The sequence below is a fragment of the Capra hircus genome, chromosome 6 (genome assembly GCF_001704415.2).
Source record: "Capra hircus breed San Clemente chromosome 6, ASM170441v1, whole genome shotgun sequence".
Lineage (NCBI taxonomy): Eukaryota > Metazoa > Chordata > Mammalia > Artiodactyla > Bovidae > Capra > Capra hircus.
Genome location: NC_030813.1, coordinates 101,112,602 through 101,124,843, shown reverse-complemented (window position 1 = coordinate 101,124,843; position 12,242 = coordinate 101,112,602). Strand labels below are relative to the sequence as shown.

General features: G+C 40.3%; 1 protein-coding gene across 3 annotated transcripts in view; it reads right to left on the bottom strand.

The window, feature by feature from the left end:
- The window catches only part of ARHGAP24 (Rho GTPase activating protein 24), a 568,165-nt gene that overhangs the window by 161,233 nt on the left and 394,690 nt on the right, over window positions 1–12,242 (bottom strand). The window contains exon 1 of one of the 3 annotated variants that reach the window (XM_005681858.3): window positions 3,812–4,156. The exons of the other annotated variants lie outside the window; for them this stretch is intronic. The gene's annotated coding sequence lies outside the window, so the exon portion shown is untranslated. Of the gene's footprint in view, window positions 1–3,811; window positions 4,157–12,242 lie in introns of those variants that run through there. 3 annotated transcript variants of the gene reach the window in all.

The following is a 12,242-nucleotide window of genomic DNA, read 5'->3' as shown; positions in this document are numbered from 1 at the left end:
CAGGTTTGAAGCCTGCCCAATGGGGCTTCCCAGTTGGCCCTAGTGGTAAAGAATCCCCCTGCCAATGCAGGAGACGTCAGAGACTTGGGTTTGATCCCTGAGTTGGGACGATCCCTTGAAGGAGGGTATGGCAACCCACTCCAGTATTCTTTCCTGGAGAATCCCATGGACAGAGGAGCCTGGTGGGCTATAGTCCATGGGGCTGCAAAGAGTCAGACATGACTAAAGCAACTTAAGCATGTGCTAGTAGAAATAATTTAAGAGTTGTAAAAACAGGACTTATACTGGTTGTAAAAATGTGTAAAAAATATGGCGATGCATTTTGTGTGGAAGTCTGTCACAATCTGGGCCCACCTGCTAGCAACCAGACTCTGCCCATCCTGTTTACTTAGAAGACACACTGGATTCAAGACAGATGAGGCAGACCTCTTGAGAAGACCTGTAGAAATGTTTTTCATCACAGTCTCCAGTGGAGAACTACCTGCAGCCACCTGCTCCTCCAGCAGCTGCCAGGTTCTTGCAGCCCAGGGGTCCACTAAGCAGTCCAGAGATTATCTGGGCACTCTATATCCTCAGGGGGACATCTACCAGAAAAACAGATCATACACCCTGCCTTCCATTTTTCTTGTCCGGAAACAATCTGGGCCTACTTTAGGGAATCTTGAAATAATAATTAAAAGTTGTGTGAATGCTCATGGCTTCACCTGAATGTACAGTACATCATGAGGAATTAATAGGCAAAATAGAACTTAATTACCTTAATGCTAATCTGGTGGCTCAGATGGTAAAGCGTCTGACTGCAATGCGGGAGACCTGGGTTCGATCCCCGGGTCAGGGAGATCCCCTGGAGAAGGCAATGGCAACCCACCCCAGTACTCTTGCCTGGAAAATCCCATGGATGGAGGAGCCTGGTAGGGTACAGTCCATGTGGTCACAAAGGGTCGGACACAATTGAGCGACTTCACTTTAAGGTAAAAAAGACAACCGATACTAGTTTAAATGAATCCCATACACTACAAATCATATTTAATCTCAATTTACCAAGAGTCTTCATGACAGGGTAACTATGTTGCTATGTGCAAACATTTCTTGATAAAGGTTTCAAAGCCCAGTAGCAGACTAGATGGCTAACAGCATGAATAGCAGAAACACTAAGTGAGATAGACATGGTCATTGCCTGCCTGGGAGCCATTTATCAATCCATTATTTCCCAGTGATCTTCACACTTCCTGCTCAGAGAGGGAACATTTGTCTCTTGATCTCAGGGAGGTGGGTCTTCCTCCAGGAGGTAAATCATAAATTGCTTTCTTACCCAAGAAGAAGAGATTGAATGTAGGTCAAAAGAAAGAAGATTCAGTAAATTAAGGATTTACCAAGTTTAAAGTCTAGAATCAGGTATAAAGCTAACAGAAGAAAGGAAGAAAGAATATAATGTGTTAAGAAAATTAAGCTTTAAAAGAAAAAATAGAGATAATCATCAAACACATAAATAAAGCCTAATCTTTTCCTTTAACTAGGAGTACTTAATTGCATAGACATAAATGTGTTTGCACAGACTAGCATGTGCTTTGAGGTCAGTACCTATAATCTCTAAATCTTTTTAACCCTCTTTGTATGCTATGGTAAGCTAGTTATCTAAAGAATAAATGTGGACACTACTTAAGGCATTTCTTGGCTGCTTACACTGATTGTGATTCATCAAAGAGATGACAAATTTTCTAAGGTGGAAAGTGACCAAGGGTACAGATGGACAGACCACATTCAAACATATCAGACTGCGCTCATCATAGAGACAGGACTTCTCTGGTGGCTCAGTGGCAAAGAATCTGTCTCCAAAGCAGGAGACACAGGAGACACAGGTTCAATCCCTGTGTTGGGAAGATACCCTGAAAAAGGAAATGGCAACCCACCCTAGTTGCCTGGGAAATCCCAGGGACAGAGGAGCCTAGCAGGCTATAGTCTATGGGGTCGCATGAGTCAGGCAGGACTTAGCAACTAAACCACAACCACCACCATCATAGAGACACGGATACTCTCGTGTTTATAAAACAATGATAAGAGGTCCTCCACTACTTCTTTTCAGTCCTGGTGATAATGCTATGTTACACCCTTTTAAAGAAGCAGTCAGATTTTAGATGGAGGCAGCTGAAAAGTCAAGGTATTAATAGTACAGATTCTAAACTAATCATGAATTCTTTGTACACCTCAGATTTCATATCTATCATATGAAAATATTTCTGTCCTAAACACATAGAAAGCAAAACAATGTTAGATTCAAGTGTTTTCTGCTCACCATTCCACAGTAACGAAGCCTAAAAGCAAGAAACTGTGAAGAGTGGATCCATGGGGCTCAGCAGTTCAAGTGTATGTAGCGACAGCTGACGTTCTAGTTTAGAAGATCAGTGTCTGACATAATTCAAAAGTGGGACAAAAATTGTTCATATTGTATATTGTTTGTTAAGTGTTTTGAACAATTTCAATGTTTACTGCATTTTAATACATCTTACGTTACTTTATTAGCTTTCCAAATCTACCTAAATGAAAATAAATTTTAAATAAAAATTTTAAATCTATATTTTGAAACAAATTCTAATTTTATCAATCTAGGCAACAGAACTCAACTTGATTAAGACAAATAAGTATATTCCACAGGTAGGCTGAAACCATGTCTTATTAAGAAATTTTGCTCTGGGCTTCATTTCTGCACACTCTGAATTTCCTTAAATACGCTATTGTTCTTTCATTAGACTTCTAAATTTGAGCAGTTGAAGTACTTTTCATATTCCAGTGCACTTACTCCTCATTTTAACATGTTTTCCTCTCCCTAAAAATTCGATAGCTTTTCAAACTTTTGCTCGTCCTGTTTTCACTACCCAATTCCCAAGAGCTTTCTTTTTTAGAGCATGTGTTTTGCTAATACAAATCTCTTATATATTTATTTAGATATAATAATACACTGTATCTCCTTTACATTTTGCATAAGTCCGTTAGGCAGCTAACACACAAAACTGGTGCAGCATTAAGGCCTGTCAGCTTAGCCAAGGGTACATTTTGGATTCCTGTTGTATTCCTAGTAAGCACATACTCCATGTCCCCACATGCCTTCACAAACACACACTGCAGTTGTATTGCCCTTGTGCACACAAAATGCAAACTTCCAAAATTTTAAATATGCTGCTAACAAAAGCTTTAGGAGCTCATTAAATTAATAAGTACATCAAAATATAGCTAAGCAAAATTTGTCTCTCTTTTGATTCTCAGTTTCTTTTTTAAAAATTATACCCTCCCCCCCACCACACACACACCATTGGCCAAGCATAAGTTTTCATTTCCACAAGCAAAAACACAGAAAACTCCCATGTTACTTTTATCACCAGATCAGACCCTAAGGCACTCTGCTTTCTCCAAAGTTTCACCTACTAAATACGAGCAAAGAATACACCCCAGCAAGTACTCCAAAAAACAGCAATCAGGATTTCTATCGGAAGCAGTTCTCACACGCTTTCAAATCAGCGCTGGAATCCCGTCTATGAACAGCTCTATCATTTGGCAGCAGCGATCAATGAAAAAATCCAAGCAAACGGCACCAAACTGTTCACATGGCAGGCTAAGAACAGCAGTTCGTCCAATCTGTTGCCATAATTTGGACACCGTGCAGCAAATGGATCACGACAGAAAACAATAAATAAAACCACAGACAGTCTAGGTCCTGAATTTACAGCGACAGAAACCTCCCCAAATGAGCAAACACAATCGACAGCAATACCTGGCAAGTTGTCTCCAAAGTAATGAGAAAGCACCCAGCTCTCACCTTGCACAAACACACACTTGAGTGGTCAGTGGCAAATGCAGGCTGCGCTTGCAGGCTGGGAGAGGGAGCCAGCTGCTCCGTCCTGAGCCGCTTAAACAGTTCAGCCCTGCCGCCGCTCGGGTGCTACTCTCTGTTGCTTTCCGACAGTTTCTCCCATGACTCCATCACGCAGGAATGGAAACCAACCGCTGCCCTTGCCCCAGCACTAGCAGGCTCCCCGGGTACTGAGCTCAGGTAAAAATGCTGAGTCGTGCAAGGTCAGTGCAAGGTGAACGGGGGGCAAAAGGAATGAACACGGGAAAGGGAGCGACCATCAAGGAAATACCCTAAACTTAAGACACCTTGCTTTTCAAGAGATTTTGAACTCCATAAATCAGAGCTGCAACAATAGTCAGAGCGGCAGTAAATCTGAGAAGCCCCAAATGGCTCAGTGCCAATCTGCTAAGCCAGAGGCACTCTTGAGTAATCTCTCTCTCTCTCTCTCCCCTCTTCCCTCTCTTTATCTGTGTGTGTCATACACACACACACACATACACACACACACGGACTTCAGTGTAGCTATTCTACTAGATCAGACATCCTTTTCAAGCCAAAAAGTTTTTTGTATACCCTTTTAGTGTGGTTGTTGCCCCGTCACTAAGTCACGTCCGACTCTTTGTGGTAACACAGCTTAAAGAAAGATCTTAGAAAATTAAAGTACTTGCCAAAATCAAAATAAAAGAATTCTTTTCAGAATAAAATCATTTCTGCTCCACAAACGAATTCACATTAATGAAGTCTTGCTCTGGGGACCCATATTTGAATTATGTAAATCCCCCATATTAAAAAGACAATAAAGATACATCTATTTCAGAGATGACTGGGAAAATCAACTAAAACTTCTCATAAAAATTCTTGCCATCTTTTTCAAGATTAGTCTTGACTGATGCACATTTTAATTTGGAGAGATTTCAGAAAGGTGTTTCTGGCCTAAAATATAATCATTCTGTATGTAGATGTTCTAGGCAGATACAAACATGTTTATAAACGTTTCCCTGTAAAGTCTGTCTAGGTGTTTTTTAAAATTGGGGTACAGTTGCCTTATAGTGTTGTATAACCAAATGAAGCAGGTATATGTGTGTGTATGTGTGTGTGTGTGTGTGTATATCCCCTCACTTGTGGCCCCCTTGCATTCCACCCCATCCCACCCATCTAGATCATCAGAGAACACCGACTGAGCTGAGCTCTCTGCCCTATACAGCAGGCTTTTATTTATCTTATTTTGGTTTTCCTATCTGAAGTGGAGAAGAGACAGTTTTTAAGCTTGCAAAAACATTATAAAACATTATTTCTCTTTGTTTTCTTTTTTATTCTTACAGGTAAACCATTATTCACTGAAGATTAGATTGATCGCATTAACAGGAAATCACTCTTACTCTTCAACCACTTTCCTCTCCCCTCCTTCTCCAACCATGTAACACGAGCAACTATCCAACCTCCTAAACATTGGGTTTATAATCTATAAAATGGGGATTTACTGCCAATGTCTGCTTTGGCTCCCTGCTGGGTCAATATGAGGATGAAATGAGATAGCACATGGGAGCAAATCTTTATAAACTGCAGAGGACTAGGAAAAAAAAATGTACTTACTGCATTTTCCACCCTTCTATTGCCCTAGTTTGGTACTGGGGCTAGTGAGTTACTTTCTGTGTACTCAAGGACGACTCCTCAGACTTCATGGGAGAGTGTTTGTTTCAAGTAGGCTATAAATAGAGTTCAAGATTTTATTGAACTGCTGTCCTCCTGGTGGCGGATCTTGACGGCAGTGACCACGTGGCCAGAGTCAGCCCACTGTGAACAACATAAGATCTGTCTGGTCTTTGAGGACAAATGAGACCAGCTGAAAGCCCGGTAGAAAACGCTCTCGTGCATGACTGGTTTCACGGTTTCTGGTGTCTAGGAGTAAGACTGTGTTTAAGGATGTTGCCCAGGAGGATTAATGAAGGGGAAAGTTTGGGAAGAGAATGCCAAGTTCACCGCTGAGTTAATTCAGTAACAAATGCATCAGGCCATTCATGCATTATTCATGCATTATTTGGAAATTAGGTTGAGGGAGGGTAAAGGAAGGAGACCAATGGGAAACAGGAAAGGAGTTAACCTATGAACATCTGTCTCCTGAGACACACAGGGCTGGGGGCTTCATAAATGTTATCTCAGTTAATCCTCATAGATGCTATGAGGTAATTGGTGTTATTCTCACTGTATTTTTTAAAATTTAAATTTATTTATTTTAATTGGAGGTTAATTACTTTACAATATTGTATTGGTTTTGCCATACATCAACATGAATCCGCCACGGGTGTACATGTGTTCCCAATCCTGAACCCCCCTCCCATCTCCCTCCCCACTGTATTGCTGTTGTTCAGTCGATCAGTTGGGTCCGACTCTTCGTGACCCCATGGATTGCAGCATGCCAGGCTTCCCTATCCTTCACCATCTCCCAGAGTTAGCTTAAACTCATGTCCATTGAGTGGATGATGCCATTCTATCCCGTTTTATCAATGAGAATAATTTGCCTGCACCCTGTTACTGGTGAGTGGTGGGGCTTGAACTATAATCATGGTCTGCCTGGCCTTGAACTTGGAGGAAATCTGTTGATTTATAACTTTCTCAAAAGAAGAACAGAAATAAAATGTGCTTTATAAATAGAGGGAGTAGAGAAGACAAGAATGCAATTATCACAAAACCTTGAGAGTATCTGCCAGGCAAGTTAGCTTTTACAAAGAGCACAGAAATGTTTAGAAAAAGTTTTTTTTTTTTTTTCTTTTTAAGGAAGTTGATGTAGGATACAGACAAAAAATAATAGTTTTTGCTAATATGTGCCTATAATTCTTTTTTTTTTTAATGGATCTGGCTTGTCTTCAAGCTGAAGATGAATGTTTATTTTTTGTTTTACAGAAAGGAACAGAATATATATTCATTTTAAATCAATTTTTATTGGTGTACAGTAGCTTTACAATGTTGTATTAGTTTCTACTGTACAGCAAAATGAGTCAGCCATACATATACACACATTCTCTCCCATTTGGACTTCCTTCCCGTTTAGGTTGCCACAGTGCATTAAGTAGAGTTCCCAGGGGCAGTGGTAAAGAATCTGCCTGCCAACGCAGGCATGGGTTTGATCCCTGGGTTGGGAGGATCCTCTGAAGAAGGACATGGCAACCCATTCCAGTATTCTTACCTGGAGAATTCCATGGACAGAGGCAGTCTATGGGGTTGCAGAGTCAGACAGGACTGAGCAACTGAGCACACATCCATATGCTACACAGTATATTCTGAAGCTGTGAGTTTAGAGGTGCTTCTATATAGTAGACTACTGCTCTGTTTTTTAGTATTGTTTTATTTTAATTTGCTTAAATTACAAGATCCTTAGAAATGCCCACTAGGGAGCAAGGCAATCTCTTACCCTTAAATATAGCAGACAAGGCATTTTTTTTTCAACTACAGTTTGGAGTACTGTATCAGAGTCACAATTTTCAGTTCTCTGAGTCCGAGGCTGTTAATAAAACACCAGGTTCTTTCTACTAGTTTTATTGTAATGCTAGAAGCAGAGCCTGAAATGCAGCCCTGCATGGTATGTATTTCTGCTCTCCTCATTTTAAGTGGCACTGCCAGCTGAAAGAGAAACCTTGAAATTATATCTGCAAGCCAGCAGGGCAATTCACACCAAATCCTTCACACAGGGTAACTGTTCCTGCCTTCAATCTCCCTTTCCCATATTTTTACAATCTTTTCTGAGAATGCCACTGGCTGATGATACTTTGCCTCTGCTTTTAATACTCTCATCTGCAAACTGCACCATCCAACATCACTTCATAAAACCAGCCTCTTTATCCTTGCCAAATTTAGCCTTAAAATGAAAACTAAATTTCAAAATCTTGGAGCTAGAATCAGTGTGTTGCAGATATTTTCTTTAAAGAGATAAATATAACTGGGCCACTGATTAAACTAGTAATCAGTCAAAATAAATAGCAGAGAAAAGGAATAAAAACAGGGACTTTAATATTTTTTCAAGTTAAATTCTGAATAAAAAAACAAAAGCACTAACATAATCTTGAATAGCCAATCAGCCCACATAAAAGAAGGTAAAAGGCCTTCAGCTATTTGGCCTCCATTCCATTGCTATTTTTTGCTCAGAATACACATTGTGACACTTACTACAACCCTCTTGTTCTATGGCACCATATTTAACTAAAGAGCAAGTAAAAAAAGTTACTCTATAGGGAAGCCTATGATGACATATATGGTGGTGGTGGTTTAGTCGCTAAAGTCATGTCTGATTCTTGCTACCCATGGACTGTAGCCTGCCAGGCTCCTTTGTCCATAGGATTTCCCTGGCAAGAATCCTGGACTGAGTTGCCATTTTCTTCTCCAGGGTAGCTCCCTGCCCCAGAGACTGAACCCAGGTCTCCTGCCTTGCAGGCAGATTTTTACCAACAAAACCACCATGCAGCAAAGTAAAACAGCTGCTTTCTCTTATTCCCAAACTCGTTTTATTTTTGAAGAAAGGCTAAAAACACAACCACGTCAGAATTATTATTATTATTTTTTTTAATTTAGAAACTACTGCAGTGATCTTTTACCAAAATAAAAATAGACTGGCAAAGTTTTCAATTCTCTCTCAAATCAAAAATAATGAAAAGGAAACAAATTTCTGGCATTTTCTGCCAATTGTTATACTGTCCCATTAAAGTATTTGGTTTTTCAAACACTTCAGCTAATGTTTTCCTGAGCACATTGCATTCTCTCTTTCTTTGTCTCAGAAACTTCATTTCAAGATCCTGATTTCAAATAATGCAATACCATAAAAAAGGCTGAGCTCCAAAGAATTGATGCTTTCAAAATGTGGTGCTGGGGAAGACTCTTGAAAGTCCCTTGGTCTGAAAGATCAAACCAGTCAGTCCTAAAGGAAATCAGTCTTGAACATTCTTTGGAAGGACTGATGCTGATACTGAAGCTTCAATACTCTGGCCACCTGAGGCAAAGAGCCAACTCATTAGAAAAGACTCTGCTACTGGGAAAGATTGAAGGCAGGAGGAGAAGAGGATAAAATGGGATGAGATGTTTGGAAGGCATCACTGACTCCATAGCCACGAGTCTGAGCAAACTCCAGGAGACAGTGAAGGACAGAGAAGACTGGGATGCTGCAGCCCATGGGGTCAACAGAGTCGAGCATGACTCAGCAACTGAACAACAACAACCACAAATGAAAAGAAACTTGCATTAAAGTTTAAGTAAATAAAGAAAGTGTTTGGAAGCATGGGCCACTATCTGCAATGGGTAAAAGGGAAAATAAGATGGTTTGGTTTTCTGCTTGGTTCTTGCTTCCTTTCCCAATGATGATACCTTCCTGATGTATCCCACTGGCAGTGTTTAACTTCACACAGATATGAAAGGAGGTCTGGCCTGCAATCCTTAGAATCTTTCCATCTAGGGTGGAACTGGGTTCCTAAATGAGTAGAATTCGGTTGTTTCTAGTTTGTAATCTAATGAGAAAAATGATTTTTCTAACATATTTTCCCCTGCCACTCCCTTCGATTTAATTCCTTTTCTTGGGCCTTAGAAACAATACCACATGATAATAACTATTATTAGTGATGGAGAGCAAATATTGTTAAAACACTGAAGGTCATTTAGGGAAAAATTTAAAGTAATCTGAAATGTGTAAGCTTTTAGATGGTCAATCATTTTATGTGGATGCTTAAAGATATATATGTCAGGTCTCCTAATGTATATACAGTCAAAATCAAGAAACTGAACACTTTCTGAACAGTAAAAATTTACTGTATCTTGAAACATAATTTTATTTTGTATTGAAGACATTTTTCCCCTGGAGGCAAAAAGATGTTTCTGTTCATATCTCTCTATGCTGTAAATAATCACTGTCCTGCCTGATTTTACTGAAAGTTTTCCTAAATATGTTCAAGTGGCTTTAGAAAAAAATACTTAGGAGTATAAATTAGGAGAGAAAAAATTCTGAAGGTTATCATTCTGTGAACCCAGGGAAAGGAATTTCTGGGTATTTAAAGTTGCTTTAAAATGTGCAATCAGGTGCATTGGACATATTTGAAATTTTCATAAAAATATAGTCTTGCAATATAATTGTCACCCATGTACAGTGTGACAGGCCATTATAGTCAGGTGGTCTGAGGAAAAGCTTTCAGTCACCTGGCAACCTGGGCTAGGTGATTATAGCCTCAGATGCTGTTCCACCAATATCCTTCAGTAAGGGCTCCTTTTGGAAGCCTGGGGCCCTCTGGGACCTGGGTACTTCTGTTTTCTACAAAGTAGGTCCTTGAGGGAAAAACCTTCAAAACGTCAGTGTAATGTCCCTTGAAAGTGAAAGTGTTAGTCACTCAGTCATGTCCAACTCTTTGGGACCCATGGACTCTAGCTCACCAGGTTCCTCTATACATGGAGGGGCTTCCCAGGTGGCTCAGTGGTAAAGAATCCATCTGCCAATGCAGGAGACTTGGGTTCGAGCCCTGGGTCAGGAAGATCCCCTGGATAATGAAATGGCAACTAACTCTAGTATTCTTGCCCAGAGAATCCCATGGACAGAGGAACCCAGTGGGCTACACAGTCCATGGAGTCACAAAGAGTTGGACATGACTTATCCTACTAAACAGCAACATTAACAGCAGTGAGACAATGGCAACAGTTTTATTTTTGATCTTTTTCTATTTTCTAAATATTCTGCAACAATCATTACTACCATGTAGTAAAAAGAAAGGAAGATGGAAAAAAGAAGAAAAAAAAACCCCAATAACTCTAGATCATAATATTTGGGAATCATTTTTGAAAAAAAATTTCAAACTAACTCACCCATGTTTATAATCTCTGCAAGTGGAAACATTCAGTCTTTATATCTGTCATTATCATTTCTCTTACCAACTGTATTCAGTGTGTCTGTGTGTGCATACAGAGAGAAAGAACATGATGCATATCTAAGGACTCGTGAATACATGATCAGAGTTTTGGAATCACTGTGCTGTGCTTAGTCACTGAGTCATGTCCGACTCTTTGCAACCCCATGGATTGTACCTGCCAGGCTCCTGTCCATGGGGAAAGAATACTGGAGTGGGTTGCCATGCCCTCCAGGGCATCTTCCCAACCAAGGATCGAACCCAGGTCTCCTGCAATGCAGGTGGATTCTTTACCATCTGAACCACCAGGGAACCCTTTGGTTGTTCAGTTGCTCAGTCATGTCTGACTCTTTGTAACCCCATGGACTGCAGAATGCCAGGCTTCCTTGTCCTTCACCATCTCCCAAAGCTTGCTCAAATTCTTGTGCATTGAGTCTATGCTGCCATCCAATCATCTTACCCTCTGTCCCCTTCTCCTCCCAACTTCAGTCTTTCCTAGCATCAGGGGCTTTTCCAATGAATCAGTTCTTCACAAATTAGTGGAGTTTCAGCTTCAGCATCAGTCCTTCCAATGAAAATATTCAGGATTGATTTCCTTTAGGATTGACTGGTGTGATCTCCCTGCAGTCCAGGAGACCCTTAAGAGTCTTTCAATACCACAGTTCAAAAGCATCCTTCAGCACTCAGCATTCTTTATGGTCTAACCCTCACACCCATACATGACCACTGGAAAAACCATAGCTTTGACTATACAGACCTTTGTTTGCAAAGTAATGTCGTAACCCCTACTTATTCCTGAAAGGGGAATGATGAACTAACAGTATATACAATCAAGAAAATCTATTGTCTTCTAAAAAAAAGAGCTTGCTTTAGTGCATATTTTATAGAGCTCTGTTCTATAAAGTCAATATAAATTTATTTGGGACTAACCAGGGTGCCTCAACTCACTCCAGTTTTCTTGCCTGGAAAAAATCCCATGGACAGAGGAGCCTGGTGGACTACAGTTCATGGAGCTGCAAAGAGTCGGACACAACTGAGCACTTGTCGGCAGCGCAAGCAGGGTGCCTGGGGGAGAGACTGCATTGCTGAAGCCACTTGGGCCTTACTTGCACTTTTGTTTGTGTTCTATATATCTTCTGACCTAACTAGGAACCAGCTGGTAGAGAACACAGGAGTTACAAGAAAATAAACAAACATCAGCCAGTTAATTAAATGGCAGACTCAGGTCCTCAATTTATGCGTTTCTTGGGACCAGCTGTGTTGAGCATAAAGGTCTTGAGGCCAGTCAGGAGTATTTGGACTCAGGTTAAAATGCATTCACCTACTACTGTTTTGTTTGTGGGTTTGTCTGCTTAAATAATATTTGAGGAACTGGAGAAATAGAAAGACTGAATTCATGCATATTGAGCATCTTAATTGTCAATAGTTAAGTGATAGACATATGTTTTCCTTTTTAAATTGAATAAAAATTTTCTAACATGCTCATAAGGAGAAACAGGTTCATTAGGTAAGCAGGAAGGGGATGG